The 22,489-nt window shown below is 34.5% G+C and overlaps 1 protein-coding gene and 1 long non-coding RNA gene across 2 annotated transcripts in view; both read right to left on the bottom strand.

The window, feature by feature from the left end:
* The window catches only part of CEP128 (centrosomal protein 128), a 435,188-nt gene that overhangs the window by 156,145 nt on the left and 256,554 nt on the right, over positions 1-22,489 (bottom strand). The gene's annotated exons all lie outside the window — the stretch shown is intronic.
* LOC132419466 (uncharacterized) lies at positions 5,746-16,202 on the bottom strand. The gene is made up of 3 exons (XR_009518203.1): positions 16,090-16,202; positions 12,540-12,607; positions 5,746-5,823 (listed from the first exon to the last, which is right to left on the bottom strand). It is a non-coding gene; the product is annotated as an uncharacterized lncRNA (long non-coding RNA).

Here is a 22,489-nt window from a genome sequence, read left to right as displayed (position 1 = left end):
ATTGCAGTCTCTAGAGATGGTTATTTTACTACATTTTCTAATTAATTACTGATGAAAAATTCTTTTAAAAACCACCTATCTTTAACAAATTATTATTAACTGTGACCTCAGTCATTGTAAGAATCAAAATGGATTATCAAAAATCAGAAAAGAAGAAGTAATGCTGTCACTGTTTGCAGATAACATGATACTATACAAAGAGAATCCTAAAGATGCCACCAGAAAACTACTAGAGCTAATCAATAAATTTGGTAAAATAGAAGGATACAAAATTAATGCACAGAAATCTCTTGAATTCCTATACACTAATGATGAAAAATCTTAAAAGAGAAAATGAGGAAACACTCCCATTTAGGACTGCAACAAAAAGAATAAAATAACAAGGAATAAACCTACCTAAGCAGACAAAAGATCTGTATGCAGAAAACTATAAGACACTGATGAAAGAAATTAAAGATGATACAAACAGATGGAGAGATATACCATGTTCTTGGACTGGAAGAATCAACACTGTGAAAATGACTATACAACCCAAAGCAATCTACAGATTCAATGCAATCTCTATCAAACTACCAATGGCATTTTTTCACAGAACTAGGACAAAAAATTTCACAATTTGTATGGAAACACAAAAGACCCTGAATAGCCAAAGCAATCTTGAGAAAGAAAAACAAAGCTGGAGGAATCAGGCTCCCTGACTTCAGACTATACTACAAAGCTACAGTCATCAAGACAGTATGGTACTGGCACAAAAACAGAAATATAGATCAATGGAACAGGATAGAAAGCCCAGAGATAAACCCACGCACATATGGTCACCTTATCTTTGATAAAGGAGGCAAGAATATACAATGGAGAAAAGACAGCCTCTTCATTAAGTGGTGCTGGGAAAAGTGGACAGCTACATGTAAAAGAATGAAATTAGAACACTCCCTAACACCATACACAAAAATAAACTCAATATGGATTAAAGACCTAAACGTAAGACCAGACACTTTACAACTCTTAGAGGAAAACATAGAAATAACACTCTGACATAAACCACAGCAAGATCTTTTTGTACCCATCTCCTGGAGTAATGAAAATAAAAACAAAAATAAAGAAATGGGCCCTAATGAAACTTAGAAGCTTTTGCACAGCAAAATAAACCATAAACAAGACGAAAAGACAACCCTCAGAATGGGAGAAAATATTTGCAAATGAAGCAACTGACAAAGGATTAATCTCCAAAATTTACAAGCAGCTCATGCAGCTCAATATCCAAAAAACAAACAACCTAATCCAAAAATGGGCAGAAGACCTAAATAGACATTTCCCCAAAGAAGATATACAGATTGACAACAAACACACGAAAGGATGCTCAACATCACTAATCGTTAGAGAAATGCAAATCAAAACTACAATTAGGTATCACCTCACACCAGTCAGAATGGCCATCATCAAAAAATCTACAAACAGGGCTTCCCTGGTGGCACAGTGGTTGAGAGTCCGCCTGCCGATGCAGGGGACGCGGGTTTGTGCCCCGGTCCAGGAAGATCCAACATGTCGTGGAGTGGCTGGGCCCGTGAGCCACGGCCACTGAGCCTGCGTGTCTGGAGCCTGTGCTCTGCAATGAGAGAGGCCACAATAGTGAGAGGCCTGTGTACCACAAAAAAAAAAAAAAAAAAAAAAAAAAAATCTACGAACAATAAATGCTGGAGAGGCTGTGGAGAAAAGGGAACCCTCTTGCACTGTTGGTGGGAATGTAAATTGATACAGCCACTATGGAGAACAGTATGGAGGTTCCTTAAAAAACTAAAAATAGAATTGCCATATGACCCAGCAATCTCACTAGTGGACATATACCCTGAGAAAACAAACCATAATTCAAAAAGAGTCATGTACCACAATGTTCACTGTAGCTCTATTTACAATAGCCAGGACATGGAAGCAACCTAAGTGTCCATCCATAGATGAATGGATAAAGAAGATGTGGCACATATATACAATGGAATATTACTCGGCCAAAAAAAGAAACAAAATTGAGTTATTTGTAGTGAGGTGGATGGACCTAGAGTCTGTCATACAGAGTGAAGTAAGTCAGAAAGAGGAAAATGAATACCGTATGCTAACACATATATATGGAATCTAAAAACAAACAAAAAAAATGGTTATAAAGAACCAAGGGGCAGGATGGGAATAAAGATGTAGACCTACTAGAGAATGGACTTGAGAACACAGGGAGGGGGAAGGATAAGCTGAGACAAAGTGAGAGAGTGGCATGGACTTACATACACTACCAAATGTAAAACCGATAGCTAGTGGGAAGCAGCCGCATAGCACAGGGAAATCAGCTTGGTGCTTTGTGACCACCTAGAGGAGTGGGATAGGGAGGGTGGGAGGGAAGGAGATGCAAGATGGAAGAGATATGGGGATATATGTATATGTATAGCTGATTTACTTTGTTATAAAGCAGAAACTAACATACCATTGTAAAGAAATTATACTCCAATAGAGATGTTAAAAAAAAAAAAGAAAATGGAGATAATTCACAGGATAAGCATGAAGAAAACATGATAGGATATAAGCAATTCTGATCTTCCAAATGACCAGAATCACTGTTTAAATGATTACTCTGTTCTCTAAACTCTCCTCCTCCTCAAAGGAAAAAAACAAAACGAAAAACTTAACAGATACAGATGCCTTACATTAGATAGATAGAAAAAGATACTTTTCTTAAAGAAAAAAAAAGCTGGGAGAATTGAATCAAGATGGCCGAGAAAATGGACCATTCTCTACTCCAGATCCCAGATCATAAAATGACAGTTACGAAATTAAGTAAAGAAAAAATAAATAAGACCAAATATTATCTAAAAGAGGACAGAAGAAAATCACCTTTGAGGTATGAGCAATTCCATGGCTTTCCCAACTTTAGAGTAAAACAATTATTTAAAAAATCAGGAGAGGATGGCCACCAGGGTAGATAACTTTACAATGCCATTGAACTAATTCAATCAAGTCTGTTTATAATGAGCAGCAGAGGGGAGTGATATGTGTCCCCAGGATAAACCCCTAAGTAATCCTTTTTATAAATCACTATCGATCTCAAGAAAGAAAAACAAAAAAGCTGGAAGCATTTTTTTTTTCAGTTTATTTTTTTATTCAGCAGGTTCTTATTAGTTATTATAATTAGTAAGCTTTTACTTTCATGTCTCAAGATCATATATCAGCTTCTTCTCCCACTAAGTTCACCATAAAATGGTGTGCTTCTTTTTAAGTTTTGAATTTTATTTTATTTATTTTTTTATACAGCAGGTTCTTATTAGTCATCAATTTTATACACGAGCGTATACATGTCAATCCCAATCTCCCAATTCATCACACACACACAGCCCGCTGCTTTCCCCCCTTGGTGTCCATATGTTTGTTCTCTACATCTGTGTCTCAATTCCTGCCCTGCAAACCAGTTCATCTGTACCATTTTTCTAGGTTCCACATATATGCGTTAATATATGATATTTGTTTTTCTCTTTCTGAATTACTTCACTCTGTATGACAGTTTATAGATGCACCCACGTCTCTACAAATATCCAATTTCGTTTCTTTTTATGGCTGAGTAATATTCCATTGTATATATGTACCACATCTTCTTTATCCATTCATCTGTCGATAGGCATTTAGGTTGCTTCCATGACCTGGCTATTGTAAACAGTCTTGTAATGAACATTGGGGTGCATGTGTCTTTTTGAGTTTTGGTTTTCTCTGGGTATATGCCCAGTAGTGGGATTGCTGGGTCATATGGCAATTCTATTTTTAGTTTTTTAAGGAACCTCCATACTGTTCTCCGTAGTGGCTGTATCAATTTACATTCCCACCAACAGTGCAAGAGGGTTCCCTTTCCTCCACAGCCTCTCCAGCATTTATTGTTTGTAGATTTTTTTTTTTTTTTTTTTGCAGTACGCGGGCCTCTCACTGTTGCGGCCTCTCCCATTGTGGAGCACAGGCTCCGGACGCGCAGGCTCAGCGGCCATGGCTCACGGGCCCAGCCGCTCCGCGGCACGTGGGATCCTCCCAGACTGGGGCATGAACCTGCGTCCCCTGCATCGGCAGGCGGACTCTCAACCACTGCGCCACGAGGGAAGCCCCTGTTTGTAGATTTTTTGATGATGGCCATTCTGACTGGTGTGAGGTGATACCTCATTGTAGTTTTGATTTGCATTTCTCTAATGATTAGTGATGTTGAGCATCCTTTCATGTGTTTGTTGGCTATCTGTATATCTTCTTTGGGGAAATGTCTATTTAGGTCTTCTGCCCATTTTTGGATTGGGTTGTTTGTTTTTTTGATATTGAGCTGCATGGGCTGCTTGTGAATTTTGGAGATTAATCCTTTGTCAGTTGCTTCATTTGCAAATATTTTCTCCCATTCTGAGGGTTGTCTTTTCATCTTGTTTATGAAATTATGCTCCCTAATTTCAAACTGTATTACAAAACTACAGTAATTAAAACAGCAGGCATTGGCATAAAAATAGACACAAAGATCAATGGAACAGAATAGAGACCCCATAAATAAAACCACACATATGGCCAAATAATTTATGACAAAGGAGTCAAGAATATACAATGGGGGAAGGATAGTCTCTTCAATAAATGGTTTGGGGAAAACTGGACCGCCACATGCAAAACAAAACAAAACAAACAACCAAAAAACACTTGTCCATTATCTTACATAATACACAGAAAGTAACTCAAAATGTATTAAGACGTAAATATAATACCTGAAGCCATAAAACTCCTACAAGAAAACACAGACAGAAAGCTCCTTGACATAGGTCTTAGTGATGATTTCTTTGAATATGACACTAAAAGCAAAAGCAACAATAAACAAGTGGAATGATATCAAACTAAAAAGCTTCTGCACAGTAAAGGAAATCATCAACAAAATGCAAAGGCAACCTACTGAATGGGAGAAAATACTTGCAAATTATATATCTCATATGAGGCTAATATCCAAAATATATAAAGAACTCATATAACTATCAGAAAAACAATCTAATTTAAAAATGGGCAGAAAATCTAAACAGACATTTTTCCAAAGAAGACAAACAGCGTGTACATGTCAATCCCAAACTCCCAGTCTATCCCTCCCCTCACTCTTCCCCCTCGTAACCATAAGCTCATTCTCTAAGTCAATGAGTCTGTTTCTGTTTTGTAAATAAGTTCATTTGTATCATTTTTTTCAGATTCTGCATATAAGCAATATCACATGATATTTGTCTTTCTCTGTCTGTCTTACTTCACTTAGTATGATAATCTCCAGGTCCATCCATGTTGCTGCAAATGGCATTATTTCATTCTTTTTAATGGCTGAGTAATATTCCATTGTATATATGTACCACTTCTTCTTTATCCATTCATCTGTACACACTGTTATATTTAAAATAGATAACCAACAAGGACCTACTGTATAGCACAGGGAACTCAGCTCAATATTCTGTAATAACATAAATGGGAAAAGAAATTGAATAAGAATAGATCTATGTATATATATAACTGAATCACTTTGCTGTACACCTGTAACTAATACAACACTGTTAATCAACTATACCCCAATATAAGATAAAATTTTTTTAAAAAAAAAGACATACAGAGAGGCAATAGGTACATGAAAAGATGCTAAACATCAGTAATCATCATGGAAGTGCAGATCAAAACCACAATGAGATAACAACTCATACCTGTTAGACTGGCTATTATCAAAAAGACTAGAAACAACAGTGTTGGCAAGGATGTGCGGAAAACGGAACACTTGTGCATTGTTGGTGGGAATGCAAATTGGTGCAGCCACTGCGGAAAACAGGAAAATTGTGACTGTTAAAAGCTTCCGCATGCCTATCCAAGATTTTATTTGAGATTTTAACATACTCTATCATAAATGAATTAAGAAAAAACCAGAAAAGAGTCTAACAACAAAACTAATAAGCTAAATCATTAGATATATACAAAATTCTTACACTACAAACAGAAATGATATACGCATATATATATTTTAAATATACATGAAATACAAAAGTATGACAGGCATTGGGATATAAAGGAAGTTTCAATAAATTTCAAGGGGCAAATATTAAAAACACCAGTTATCTGATAATACTGCAATTAAATTTAAAATTGGCATTGGAAATGTAGTGAAACAAAAACAAAAATTTGAGGGATTGAAAAATCAAGTTGTACTCCTATGTAATTCATAATGGAAATTATAAAATATTTATAAATGAACAGCAATGAAAGCACCACATATCAAAACTCAGGGAATACAACTAAACATAAATAAATGTATTACTTTAATGCATTAATTTAAAATACTGGAAATAAGTTAGTTTAAATATTCTCCTTAAGAAACTAGAAAAAGAAAAAACAGAATAAATATTGAGAGAGTAAAAGGAGTGAAATAATAAATATAAGGGCAGAAATTAATGATACAGATAATGAAAAAAGATTAGAGGGACAAGAATACCAAAATTTCTCTCAGAAAGGGAAAAATGCTAATCAACTGATCAGAAATTGATAATGGTAAAAAAGAAAAATAAAAAAAATCGTTAGAAAAAAGGTACATGCCAGTTAGAAATGTAGTTGAGTTTCTTAAACTATTAAGAGAGTACTATAACCAACTTTATGATAATTGGCTTAAAAAAGAAATAGAAAGCCTCAATAAATGCATAATCATTGAAGGCAGTAAGTGAGTAATCAAAGGTTACTGAAATAACTCTAAAAATGAATGATGGTATAACTGCAGTTAAAATGAAGTAAAACTACAGTATAGGACTTCCCTGGTGGCACAGTGGTTAAGAATCCACCCGCCAGTGCAGGGGACATGGGATCGAGCCCTGGTCCGGGAAGATCCCACATGCCGCGGAGCAACTAAGCCCGTGCACCACAACTACTGAGGCTGTGCTCTAGAGCCCGTGAGCCATAACTACTGAGCCCGCCTGCCACAACTACTGAAGCCTGCACACCTAGAGCCTGTGCTCCGCAACAAGAGAAGCTACCACAATGAGAAGCCTGCACACCGCAACGAAGAGTAGCCCCCGCTTGCCGCAACTAGAGAAAGCCCGCACACAGCAAGAGACCCAATGCAGCCAAAAATAAATAAATTAATTAAAAAAAACCCCTACAGTATATGGTCAACAGAGTAAAAATTAAAAATTTGATTATTATGTGGAAAAGTCATCTGTATAAAGCTTAAAAATCTATAATCAATAGTATATATATTTTGTTGATAGACAATATGTAGTAATAAAAGGACATAATATGTTTAGGAATGATAAACACCAAGTTCAAATAGTGGTTACCTCTAGGTTCTCTCTTCTCAGAAAGAACAGTGGATTTGGGAAGGCGTAGTAATTAGTTATAGAGGCATCAACTAACTTCTTTAAACGTCACAGTAGAGTAAATCAGTAAAACCTAAAGCTGTTTTTCTTTTTTTAAGACTAAAAAATGAAAAATTATTTGTCAAGTCTGATTAAAGAAAAAAAATAAAGCAGAAAAATTTAACAACATTGAAAGATAGGAGGCCTAAGTATCTGTGAAAGTCTCATACCTTCTGGTATGAGCTGAACTGTGTTCCCCCCCAAATTCATTATGATGAAGGTAACCCCCAGTACCTCAGAACGTAAGTGAAGTTGGAGATAGGTCCTTTAAAGAGGTGGTTAAGGTAGGTAATTCCCTGGTGGTCAAGGGGTTAGTACTGCCAAGGGCCCAGGCTGACCCCTAGTTGAGGAACTAAAATCCCACAAGCCACGTGGCTTGACCAAAATAAATAAATAAAAGAGGTGGTTAAGGTAAAAAGAGGTCACTAGGGTGGGTCCTAATCCAATATGACTGGTGTCTGTAAAAGAAGAGATTAGTATACACAGAGAGGGAAAAGAAGGGATTAGTATACACAGAGAGGGAAAAGCATGAAGACAGAAGGAGAGAGAAGAGGGAGCATATGGCCTCCACAAGTATGGGAAACATCTCAGAATGTAACCAACCAACCCTGTTGGCACCTTAATCTTGGATTTCTTGCCTCCAGAACTGTGATAAAATAAATTGCTATTGTTTAAGTCACCCAGTCTGCGGTACTTTGTTATGGTAGCCCTTGCAAACTAATACACATGGGCAAAGGAAGTTCCTTATTAATTGAGACAGTGTGTGTTAAGCTTTTCTGTCACTGTAACACTTGTGAGTTCTCTAATACATTGTCATTTTATTTTGGCAGACCTTTAAAAATGTCCTGAAAGGGCAAGACATTTGATTTACTGCAAACACATTTTAAATTATTAGCAAAATTTATAGTACTTGAGTAAAGTACGAGAAAAATGTTCTGAGAGGTTCAAGTATAATTTATATATGAAGAAAATACAGGATGTGACTATAACTTTATTTTAAACCTCTCTGGGACTTCCCTGGTGGCACAGTGGTTACGAATCCACCTGCCAGTGCAGGGGACATGGGTTCGAGCCCTGGTCTGGGGAGATCTCACATGCCGCGGAGCAACTAAGCCCGTGCACCACAATTACTGAGCCTGCGCTCTAGAGCTCGCGAGCCACAACTACTGAGCCCACATGCCACAACTACTGAAGCCCGAGCACCTAGAGGCTGTGCTCTGCAACTAGAGAAGCCAATGCAATGAGAAGCTCGTGCACCGCAACAAAGAGTAGCCCCCGCTCGCCGCAACTAGAGAAAGCCTACGTGCAGCAATGAAGACCCAACGCAGCCAAACATAAATAATAAATAAATAAGTAAATTTACAAAAAAAACCACCGTCTCCTTTGCTAAAGAACTGCAACCCTGGCTTGACCAATATCTTTGGTGGAATAACATTTGTTGATTATTTAAAGGCTGGTGCTTATTTAGGATGTATTTTGTGAAGACTGAGATGATCAGTTGAATTCAATTACTGATTTTGTTCCAACTTTACTATAATAAAAATCTAAAAAATTAAAGCTTTACTAGCTCCAATACAAAAAAAAAAAACAAAAAACAAATCCAGAAAAAAAAATCTGGCTGCTCATTGTATCTTAAATATAATGAAAAGAAATTATCACAACAAATTACTAATATTTCTAAGTACCCTGAGTTGCAAACAGATTTAAGGGAAAACAACATTATCTTCAAAGTGGCAATTAGAAGCTTAAGACTAGATGAACATACACTTTCTAGACATCTGTTAGAAGTCTGAGGAGATCAGGAAATTTTTAAAGACAAGAATTTGGAAATAATCAACTGAAAATAAATGTATACCTAATTAATGTGGCCAATGCTATTATGTTTATAGATCTCACTCCAGAAAAATTGGAAACTGTATTCTGGCATTCTGTGCTACAATACTCGTATTGTATTGTTGGAGGCTTAGTTTTTTGAGGAAAAAGAAATCATCTTGATGCTGCTTTTAAATATAGAAACATAACTCTGGTTTACTCTCTCTCCCAAGGTTCTTACTGGTTTGACTGCTTCCTGGTACTTGGATTTCTACTAATAAAAAGTATGCTAAAAAAGAGTTAGAAAATTTGGAAGAACACAGCTATCGCAACATGATTATCCAATTTCACTGAGAGGTTAATAAAAGGGCACAGGACTAAATGTTTCAGCGTTTCTAACCTGCAAATGTGAGACAGAACTAAAATTCCAGATATTCAGTGATATTATAACAGATCAATATTTTTAAAACCTAAAGCCGTCACACTTCATTTATCAGCTGCTGGTACCTAACTCACCTCCAACTTTCAGTTCATTTTGATAAAGATCCATCACTATTTAAAAAAATAATATAAATCTTAAAAGTATTATTTACAAAGGTTTTTTATTTACAAAGGTTTTTATGTGAGAAAGATTCTATACTTGCCTTTTCATATAAATTTGATTCAATGATTATCTCGAGGCATAAGTTATCTTGAGCCATATCACATTCAGTTGCTTTTACCTTCTTACTTTTAAATTTTACTAAATCAAAGAATCCTTACTTAAACCAAGAGGTTGTCAGAGGAACGACTATAAGCACTTGCTGGCTCCCTAGGATGTTGTAGATAATCAGATCAAACAGAGATCCAGAAGGAGAAGAGGAGTTTGTCATAGACAATGACACCCAGCATGTTATCAGATGGTAAGTTATTAAATATAACACACTGAAAGTTAGAATGCTAAATATTTCCACTAGGGAGATAAAGGTAAACAGATTTATAAGCTGATTATTTTTGAATTAAAATAACACATGAGAACTACAAACCACTGCTCCGTGATTAAACAGCCTTGGATTACAGGTAAAGTACTGCGGGTATCAGACAGTCACAAATGCCACATTCTTTGACAGACTTCTCCATCAGTTAGTTACATATGGTTCATCATTAATAAAAATATCATAAGGCAGACTTCCAGAGAAGAGTATCCAAACTAAACCTAAGATCAGTTCAGTCATTCTCAAACCTTGTGTCATGCTAAGCCACAACACAAGACAATCACTGCCTCTACAGTGAAAACAGGAAGCATAGTCCTTTTCTACACCTTATAAATAAGATAAAATCCCCTTTCTGTATGTAACAAAGACAAGTTATGGGGAATAAAGAGAACTAAACAGGGAATTGACTGATAACAAACCAAAAAGAGTTTAGACATGTGAACAGTTAGAATTGAAATTCACCACTCTTTTTGCAAGCTGGGCAAATTGGATGCTTTACTTTAATGAACCACGGAGAAGGGCTGATTGATTATAGGGGATGTTGCTTTATGGTTTACTGTTCACAAATCACTGATATCCTTATTGTATTGTCTATATATAGTAATCAGTTTTCTCCTTCTTGCGTTTTGGGGAAAGTGCAGAGGGGACAGGTTAGGGAGAATTTTACATCTTCAAAATTATCCTGGGCTTCCCTGGTGGTGCAGTGGTTGACAGTCCGCCTGCCAATGCAGGGGACACGGGTTCGTGCCCCGGTCCGGGAAGATCCCACATGCCGCGGAGCGGCTAGGCCCGTGAGCCATGGCCACTGAGCCTGCGCGTCCGGAGCCTGTGCTCCACAACGGGAGAGGCCACAGCAGTGAGAGGCCCACGTACCGCAAAAAAAAAAAAAAAAAAAAAAAATTATCCTCACATATCAAAACTGACAGGTTCTTGATGTTTAAAAGCAACTTTCACAATTCCAATTTAGTAAAAGCAAAAACAGAGATTTACACCAAAGAGATGACATATAAACTGACCTTGAGGCCCAGTGGCCTGCCAATTATAAATTACAGATTTCTAGGCCTATTTTTCTGGCAATATCAATAGAATATATATATAAGCTAGTTACTGGCTGTAAAACTAACAAATCTATACAATTTATTATAAAAAAGAAATTTACACTAGGAAAAACTATTGTTTAAAATATCTTCACAAGAAGCATAGTAGTCGTCTCTTGTTCTGTGAAATTAACTTGACAGTATTAAATTTTGAGATACTTATTAAGCAACAAAAGTATACTAAACATGAACAGAAAAATCTTTTTAAAACATATAATGTCATAGAATTGCTAATACTAGAGTCAGTATATTAAAATACTTCTCGAAATTAGTTTCTATAAAAAGGACCTACAAAGATAACCAGCAATCAAACAAACAAATCCAATATAGCTAAGTTTTTTAAGGTATTTAGCTACAAAGCATAGGGGGTTGGGGATGTGCAGAGCCATAATTTTGAACCAAGCTCCAATGTTTTTAATACTTTCCTTTGCCTCTTGTTTTCCACTGTCATTTATAGATATGTATTTGTGCCCATCAAATGCCCATCTGTAATATGGTTTATTTTCCCATTTTTTTCTAAAATTTCTTTGACCTCGAAATCAGTTTCATTTCACAAGAACAGCTTATGCTTTCTAATTCAATAATGTTATTTTCTAATTCAGAAAATACTATAGCATTGGGAAGAATATTATATCACATGAAAACTAAGCAAAATCAAAAGATAACACTTTTCTGCATAATTATTCCACTGAAGTTGGTAAAAGTAAGTTAAGTGAAAGCTATCAGTGGCAATTTAATTCCTGTCTTTATCCTCTCAGAATAATTTGTTCTAAAGCTCAAGGTTCTAAACTTTTGTCTCTAAGATATTCAAGGTTTAAAAAAAGAAAGTGTAATTGTTAGAAATCTTAGAAAAGACAGGCAAACGTTTATGTATAGTATGATCTATATAATAGCACGTCTCATATTCAGGGTATTTTTTTCCCCTGAAATCTATGTTAGGCCCGCAATTAACAATAAAAAGGAAATTTATAGTCTTAGCAAAATTTTAAAATTACCATTCTAGTAAAAGATTTACATAATTATAAATCATTTTAAAACACCTCCATTCTGAAATCATAAAGGAACACTTTGTGTGGTTGTTTGCACAAAGAAAGCCAGGATATTCATTAAAAGAAATACATCAGCATTTCTTGTCTCACTAAAACTATTGTTTCATTAATGAACTGATAAGCATTTTTTAAATGCATTAAAGCAAAGGAATAATACACACAGAAATGTAAAACTGCTTACAACATATAATTCTGGCCTACCTTTGGTTTTCCTGAAGAAGATAAGTATGCCTTTTTTTTCCTTTTCTTTTTTTTTAAGCATCAGAACTCTAGAAAAGATAAGCTTCCATAAACTCCCCAAAATTAATTAATAAATCCAAGAAAATGCTACCTTCACAGCAAAAATAATAAAGGATTTTGAATCACTTGTCCTTTATAGGAAATAGACAATGCTTCTGACTGGCAAATTTTGAAGCAACTCAGCAGAGAAAATAAAACAATTATATAAATAGGATTATGAAAAAGAAGTCCATTTACCTTTCTTTTCCTAGACAAAAGATTTTTTTAGAAAGTTTCTTGAATATTCATTCTATTTTTTATGCCATTTTAAAAAATGTATACGTTTTTGGTATAGAGAACTGATAAAGGGCTGAAAGAATTTAATCAGAAAACCTGGATTCCAGTCCTAGCTTTGACCCATATCAATTGTGTGATATCTGAACTTAAAAGGATAACAGTATCTAAATCAAAGGACCTTTTTTTTTTTTGGCCATGCCACATGGCTTAGTTCCCGGACACAGGGATGGAACCCATGCCCCCTACAGTGTACAGTGGAAGCACAGAGTCTTAACCACTGGACCAGCAGGGAAGTCCCTAAATCAAAAGACATTTAAAAGGATTACTAAAAGCAATTAATACTATGCTTACTGAATAGCCAGCAGTCATGAATAATGTTATTATAGTAATAATTATTCCTGTAATTATTCACCATCATCATTATCATCATTATTACAGATATTTTAGATATTATATCTTTATAAATATTTTCTACTTCTGCTCACCAAGAAGTGATCCTGCAGCACTCAAAGTCTGTGACATATCGCATTATTTCTATAAAATGGATTGGGAGGTTCTGAAAATATTCAGTCAAATGCAAAATGTATTTTGGAACAGGGAAAAGAAAATGTTCAAGAGCTTAATTTTCTTCTCTTTATAAGAAAATGTCTTTATTGAGTCTTGGAAAATTCTACAGTTTCAAATGAAGAAAAAATATGTCTCAAAAATGTATGTGTGATATACTGAATATATATGTATAACAGTACATGTGTGAATGAGATAGAATAAAAGGGGTACAGTTCATACCAACTTGCTTTATTTTATTTCAACCATATATTCTGGCACTGAGCTTCCTTTATTATAGAGAAGACAGTACGGTAAAACAGTCACATTGGCTTAACCTCTAGAGAAGCTTATTTCATATTTTCCCCTATAAAGAGACCCAGACACCTTGTTCTACTGCATGAAAATAATATACAAATTCTCAATTAATCCATAAAGATACTACTATGTGTAGCATAATACTTACATCTTGTTTAAAGTACAGAGCTGTTGTAAGGTTCAAATGGAAATCGCATTCTAGCTTAATGAAACCATTAATTACCGCCATTCTGTTATAGTCTCATAATCACTCCCACTCCTTTTTACACTTTCCTGCTCCCTTACAGGATCTTAAACATACTCTTAGACATACCACTTGTTATACATATGTAAGAGGTTCCCTTGAGTAAATACTCTGGAGTAATATTACTAGAACACACAGCATGTGACTGTTCAACTTTATAAGGGAATACAAATTTTTATTGAGAGGTTATACTAACTTATATTACACCAACAATTCATAAGATACTGGTGACCCATATCCTTTCCAACCTTTGATATTGTTAGATTTAAATGTATGCTAAATGAGAGAAAATGGGATTTTATTGAATTAGTAACCTGCAGTTACCTCATTATTTCTTCCTGTTTATTGAACCTGTCTTTCTTCTATTAAGTAGTTATTCATGTTTTTTGCCCATTTTGATTGAGTTCTTTTTCTTATTTATTTTTAGTTCATTTATTCTTGATATTAATCCTTAGTAGGTAAAATTTTAGAATTTCTTTTAATCTGTAGTTTATGTCTTGTCTTTTTTTTTTTTTTGGCTGTACGCGGGCCTCTCACTGTGTGGCCTCTCCCGTTGCGGAGCACAGGCTCCGGACGCGCAGGCTCCGGACGCGCAGGCTCAGCGGCCATGGCTCACTGGCCCAGCCGCTCCGCGGCATGTGGGATCTTCCCAGACCAGGGCACGAACCTGTGTCCCCTGCATTGGCAGGCGGACTCTCAACCACTGCGCCACCAGGGAAGCCCTATTTTTTTTTAAGTATCCTTTGATGAAAAGAAGTATTTAAGACTGCCAAAACTGTCAATGAATAAGGGATACTTTAAAAATTTTTACTATATGGATCAACCATTTTTCCTTATCACATTTACTGAATACTCCTTCATTTCCCCCTAAAGTTTCATGTAAACTGTCATATTTCAAAGTTTCATGCATATATATATTTTTCTTTTCCTCTGTTGCTGAGATTGCTACTGAATTGTCTATCCCTGAACTGATACCACACAAGTCTTGACTACTATAGCTTCACATTAAGCTTTGGCATGTATTAGGATTAGATTCCATACTTGTTTGCTTCAGAATTTCTCTAAGCTACATTTGTTCACTTACATATCCTTAAACATTTTAGTATCAACTTATCAAGTTATATAAAAAGCACTTTGGTATTTTAATTAGAATTAATATCACCAAATCTATAGGTCAATTTGGAAAGGATTGAAGATATTTATGATATAAAGTTTTCCTATTCATAAACATGATATATTTCATCATTTATCATTCAAAGTATTTCAGTAGTTTTATAATATGCATGTGAACATCTTACACATCTTTTCATAGATATATTCCAAAGTGCACTATCATTGTGCTGCTTTTGTAAACAGAATCTTTAAAACTATGTTTTCTAATTGCTCACTGTTAGTAAATAGAAATGTAATTGATTCTACATATTGAATTTTATATCCAGACACTTGTTAATTTCTTCTATCATTAGTAATAATTTTTCTGTAGATTCTTTTTCTTTTAACAGTCAGATTATCTACAAATCATGACAGCTTTATTTCCTACTTTCCTATCCTTACTGCATAATTTCTTTACCTTACTTTATGGCACTGGCTAGCAGCTCATACTAATAAAAGGTTGAATGGAAGTGGTGATAATGACTATTGTTCCTTACACCTGTTTTTTAAGTATCTTCCTATTTTAAATGTTGTTTTTAAAGAATATTTTGGTAGATATTTTATATCAGGTTTAAAAAGTCCTCTAATTTACTAAGAAAATTTTTTAATATGAATCTGCGTCGAACTTAATCAAATACTTTTTTCCTACAACTACTGATAATGATCATGTGGTTTTTCTCATTTAATCCTTTAATGTGGTAAGTGGAATTTATAGATTTTCTAATATTAAACTGTCTTTGGAGTCTGGGACAAAGCTAACTTAACCATTACATATTATCTTTTTCATACGATATTAGGTATTTACATTTACATTTGTGAGTGAAATGAGTCTAAAATACTCCTTCCTTATACTCCTTCTTTGTCTTTTGTATTAAAATGATAGTGACCTCATATTTGAGACCTCTGGGAGCCAAACTGGAAAAGCACTATATCTAAGATAAGACTTTTATATATGAAGTAGTTTTAATATTAAATTACCTATAAAGAGTGTACTTCAACCTTTCTTCAACTTGGAGCACGTGTGTGTTCATGTGTATTTTTCTGCTGCTTCTCTGTTGATAATCTGTTCCTTATTTATAGACATATTAACCTTAAAAAGAGGTAGAAAGCAATTCTCCCACCCAGGTGGTTTTAATCAAAAGAAAGTAGGTTTAAACAAAAGTAGACAACAAAGAGTGAAAGAAAGTAATGTTATTTAGCTCAAAAAAACTAAAATAACAATTTAAGGAAGTCGCTTCAGTTACACAAGAAATAGAACCCTTTGCATATTTAAAGGAAAAAGTATTCTTCCTCAGGTAACAAGCTACATTACAGGAAATGCACAACTTGCTTAAGTGTGGCTGAGCCTAATGGAAAGATAAAGATATAGTTATATATCAAAAGAAAAACAGAGCAGTATTATTTATCTCACAATATATTAAAACCACAAAACCTTCACTGTAATTGGGGTATTAGACTGGCATTAACACAACAAATAATTTAAGAGCTTTAGCAAGGAAAACGTTTGGCTGCTCAAATGTTTTTAAGAGACATCTTTCATACATTTTGGAATTATATAGTAGAGTCCCTAATACAGAAAGCTAGGATGAGCTAACCTATATTTTTCTGATTTTCTTGGCTTAAGGCTGTTTGTCAACTACTATCCACCCTCTATTTTCAACATGGACAGTTACTCTTTAAGAGATATATATGCTTAAGGGAAAATTACACAGCAGCTGCAGTCATGAAGAACTGCCCATCAGTTAGCATGGATTCCCACAGTTGACCTGAGAGCCCCATTTCAATTAAAACGAAAATAGAACAGCATGTATACAGTAGATTCAGACTCTCCACCACTTTTTTCTTGGATACAATCATTGAGGATAATATGTAATCCTGCTGTGAAAGGAAATAACTCAAATGCTACTTTCATGTAAAAGATCGTCTATCAAAAATATCAAAAACGCTTTTACAATGCTTAAGCCAAAATGTTCTAACTACAGTCCAAAAAAAAAAAAAAAAGAAAGACTCTAAATAAGTATGAGGTTAACCAGTTAGAAGCTAAAAAGTAAGAGTGAACTCTCCCCAGAAATGAAACTCTAACTCATGCTTGAAAATGAACATCTGACCATGGAATGCCTGATGACACACCACATTCTTTAAAAAAACTAAATACATAACAGATATTTTTTCAGGTGACAGATATAATATATAGAGACTTGGAATTAATAAGATTTTTTATAAATCGCTGTATGAAAAACCTTAAACCAATTATTTGCCTCCTTTCTTTCTTTCTAATAGTTGCTTTACTTTATTCTGGCTTGACTTTTAATAGATAAGACAGACAGATCAAGTCTCTGTCTTATTATCTATGTCTAGTTGTCTGTCAGAGCTTTTATAAAATACAGACTTGCCAGTATTTCAATTTAACCTCATCCTTAAATATTTACCCTCTACCAAAATGCATGCTTCTCCAAACTCTACAATGATTAGAACAAGTATTAAATATTATATTAACTTTATTTAAAACAAAAAATGTTTCTAGATGATCAGTAACTTCTTGAGGTCTCTAATTTTTTCCAATCCTTATGCTTAATGATTTCACCTGGACTGGTCCAGACTCCATACTGACCTTAATTCTCTGCTCTCTGCTACGTTGTTCTCATTGTAAAAATAGCCTTGCCAACAAGTACAAAGAATGCATAAATTCAGTTATTCACTAGCCTATTTATTCTATATCCATTAACAAAAATAAATGAAATCAACACTCGCTACTACGACTTAACAAATAGCGTCAACTTTAGCAAGAAGCTCTTTGTAATAATAGTTCTCAAACCCAGAAACCTAATGTTTCTGTACTGAACAAACTTTCATGTTTGTTTCATTTTGTTTCCCTGATTGTTCCCTGATCAGATTAAGGCATCACACAGGAAGCTCACGGGAATCCTTCCCCAATCTCCCATTCAACTTCCTATTAGTTGATGACAGCAAATAGAAGAGCATTAAAATGTTGGAAATATTTCCTAACGGTGGTTTAGAAACAATAATGGAATTATTATTCTATCTCTATTTCTGTAGGAAAACAAGTGAGGATATCCTTGCTTCATAAAGTTTTGGAATAACTATATCAGATAATTTTAATATATTTTATTATAATTATTATAATTTAATCTATACAGTTTCTTACCATCAAGTCTGTATTATATCAAATCCTTTTGAGGGCAGACTTCAAATGGATGGGAAAAAAAAAAAAGACCAAGAGTTAAAGATGAAGGAATCATAAGGTAGAATTTTTATCAGCAAACATAATTATCCTAAAATATTCATCAAGAAACTGTAATGGTCTGTATTTCTGCCTTGCAAACAGGTTCATCTGTACCATTTTTCTAGATTCCATAAACATGTGTTAATATACGATATTTGTTTTTCTGACTTACTTCACTCTGTATGACAGTCTCTAGGTCCATCCACGTCTCTACAAATGACCCCATTTCATTCCTTTTTGTGGCTGAGTAATATTCCATTGTATATATATATCACATCTTCTTTATCCATTTGTCTGTTGACGGGCATTTAGGTTGCTTCCTGGTTATTGTAACCAATGACCTGGTTATTGTAAATAGTGCCGCAATGAACACTGGGGTTCATGTGTCTTTTTGAGTTATGGTTTTCTCTGGGTATATGCCCAGTAGTGGGATTGCTGGGACATATGGTAGTTCTATTTTTAGTTTTTTAAGGAACCTCCATACCGTTCTCTATAGGGGCTGTATCAATTTACATTCCCACCAACAGTGCAAGAAGGTTCCCTTTTCTCCACAACCTTTCTAGCATTTATTGTTTGCAGATTTTTTTGATGATGGCCATTCTGACTGGTGTGAGGTGATTTGCATCCCTCTAATAGTTAGTGATGGTGAGCATCTTTTCATGTGCCTTTTGGCCATCTGTATGTCTTCTTTGGAGAAACGTCTATTTAGGTCTTCCGCCCATGTTTTGATTAGGTTGTTTGTTTTTTTGATATTGAGCTGCATGAGTTGTTTGTATATTTTGGAGATTAATCCTTTGTCCATTGATTTTGTTGCAAATATTTTATCCCATTCTGAGGGCTGTTTTTCCGTCTTGTTTATGGTTTCACACAGATGTAGAGAACAAATGTATAGACACCAACACGGGAAGGGGGGATGGGATGAACTGGGAGATTGGGATTGACATATATACACTAATAAGTATAAAATAGATAACTAATGGGAAAAAAGAAAACAATAAGTAACCAACACTATGTAATTCTCAGTAACCAACTGAATCATCTAATCAAGCTTTATAAGGCACTAAATAAATAACTATCAATAAAAATGAAATATATTGTTAAAAAAAAAAAAGAAACTGTTATGGTACCTCACAGTACACCAAGCACTAGAAGTACAAAGAAGATACAAAACACTTCTTATCCAAGTTGCTCACAATCTAAGTCGGAGGAGGTCAAGCTACATCAATCTACAATTTGGAGGCAACACTGAAATGAAACGAACAAATGAATTTAGAGGGACCATCATAAAGAGAGAACAGACTTGGACTTAAAGAGGGTGAGAACAGTGGCAAGAATTCTATGCTACTCAAACTGCTACATATTTAAATATCATTCCCAAATTTATACAGGAGATACAACTGTATGTAAATTAAAAATTGCTCAAAAATTTACTGAATATATGTTAGACTCTTAGAATACAAGCATTAAAAAGCATAAAATATATGTTAGACTCTTAGAATACAAAGAATTAGGGTTTGAGAAACTTATACATTTATGTACATATACACATATATATAATTTGTACATAATACAACAGGCTTATTATATTAGAGGCCGAGGAAGTTCTTTTCTAAAATGGATAATATATAAAAGATATTTTAAAGTAAAAGCATTGTTAACTTGTGCATCCATCAGTTAATTTATATATAATCACAGAGTCAAATTTTAGTGACTTCCTGAACTATATACTCTTTTTTAAAAAATCATATAACAACTTGTGGAAAAGGACAAGAAGAGAGGGAGAAATGTACCAAAGCAAGAGAGTAGGTCTATGATACTGAATACAAGGCATGGCAATCTTGAAAATATCAACCATCCATCCTATTCTAACCCCTTCCACTTGAATTAGTAAAGTGGTCTTTTTGGTAAGTTGTTCCAAGTTTTTGAAGTAAAGGGCTTAATGTTTAAATTAGGTTCATTATTTTATACTGCTTTATGTTTATGATTGACAGAAAACATAGTTTGGCAGACTTATATTCTCAGTTACATTACTCAGAAGAGAGTTTGATGTAAGTAGCTTCAGTCTTCTGGAAATTAAATTTCTCACATTGGTTGGCCCAGGTGTAGATAAAATCACTGCAAACACACTCTAAGACATTTTAAGACAAGTGTTAAAAAAAAAAAAATGAAACCCTACATCATGACATACACCTGAGTGACAAGAAAATATATTTCTTTTCATGTGTGTGCAATTTCAAACCAGTGTATAAAGCCTCACTTTAATGTAAGAATTTATTAACAACAAATTCAACTATCAATATCCTATTTAATACCTTACTTAAATAACTACTGCTTTATGGCTTTCCCACATCCCTTGACTGAACTTATGTCTCTTTATAATAAATCTATTTTGGAACTCAAAATAATTTCATTATATAGTATACTGAAATACTGATTATTTTCTTGCATTTTTTTCATTCATTAAAAATAAGTAACCAATGTTAGAAATAAAAATTTAATTTAAATAGTTGCCACAGAATTTTAAAACACAACATACTCTTAATAATAGTTGTGCAAAAAGGACAATATTGTAATGTTTTTCCTATTCTCCATCACAATATAAATCTACTCTAACAGTACAGTATTAAATAACTCCACAAACCTTTCTATGTTCAATTAAAACATGTATTGTGACCTATAAGTACATGTAGCATTATCTCATTGTAAAACATTAACACAGAAATTTTGTACTAAAATCCACATACCAATAAATATAGATACAAATTTTTCTTAGATTCCTGGCCTTCCCAATAGGTGTCTTTATTTTTCTTCTTCTTTTTTTTTAAAGATCTTTTTGTTACAATATTGCTTCCATTTTATGTTTTGGTTTTTTGACCAAGAGGCATGTGGGATCTTAGCTCCCTGACCAGGGATCAAACCCACACCCCCTGCATTGGAAGGTGAAGTCTTAACCACTGGACCGCCAGGGAAGTCCCTATCTTTCTTCTTTAAATGGGGTGAAATTTACTTTAAAACTTACTACAAGCTGAAAAAGACAAATGATATTAATCAGAGGAGTCAATTCTCTGTTTAAAGAAATAATAGCGGTCATGCGGATACCTGGGAAGAAGAGAATATCATAGGTAATCCCAAATCACAGTTAAACCACAATCTTCTCCCCATTATCTGGGGTCAGACTCTCAGGGGAGGATTAACCACAGCCAAGTGACAGAGAGACAGACCTAGGACATGGTCACCTTACCCACAGGCCTCAGCAACTAATCAACAGTTGACTGGGGCTGACTGCCTGGCAGGGAGAAAGAAGAGCAAACTGGTTTATTCTCCCACAGACAAGGCAGACCTTCCCAGACTTAAAAAAATTCCAACTGAAAAAATATTACCCAAAGGAAGAAAAAGTAAACTACTCATTAAGTCTTCATAAATAAAGGGCTAATGAACTAACTGCACACCTCTAGAGTTGAACCAAGTGAAACTGCAGTTCTGTAGGTGTAAACGATTCAATCTAAATTCCAGGAAGATTAAAAATTAGGATATGGTAATTAAACCTAAATGAGGTTTTTAATATCTTGAATTTGTTGTTAAGATATAATAATTTAAAAATATCCCACACCCAGAAGTATGTAATAAAAATTTTAAACTATTGAATTAGGTAAAGTCAGAAATATGACAGGATGAAAGGCAAATAAAATATGCAATGCATACAAAGTAAATAGGACCATCCCATCTTGGTCATGGTCCGGGTGGATGCAAAAGGCCCCCAGAAGACAAACTGTATAACTAATCGCCTACTTAGAAGGGTTTTGAACAGAAGGTGGAAATTGGATTTGGGGATTTGACAGTTTGTTGAAACAGAGAAATTAAGGTTAGTTGTCAGGAAAGGCCAGGACACAAGATTCAGCCACAAGGAGGTATCAGTCAGCATATTATGAAATGGAAAGGAATGACACAATACCTATAACAGTTGGTGACGTGAGTAAAGTGGTATGTGAAGAAGTATGGTTGGCTAAGAAATTTTGGAAGAGTAAAAAGGTCACGGTTCTGAATCACATCCAGAAATCAACTTCCATTAGTCATCTCTAAATTGGCAAATCTCAGATAAATTCTGCATGAAAAGTAAAATCAACCTACTGAGTT

Source organism: Delphinus delphis, chromosome 2 (assembly GCF_949987515.2).
Source record: "Delphinus delphis chromosome 2, mDelDel1.2, whole genome shotgun sequence".
NCBI classification, from domain to species: Eukaryota; Metazoa; Chordata; class Mammalia; order Artiodactyla; family Delphinidae; genus Delphinus; species Delphinus delphis.
The sequence above is the reverse complement of the archived record's forward strand: the minus strand, read 5'-3'. Positions and strand labels throughout refer to the sequence as shown.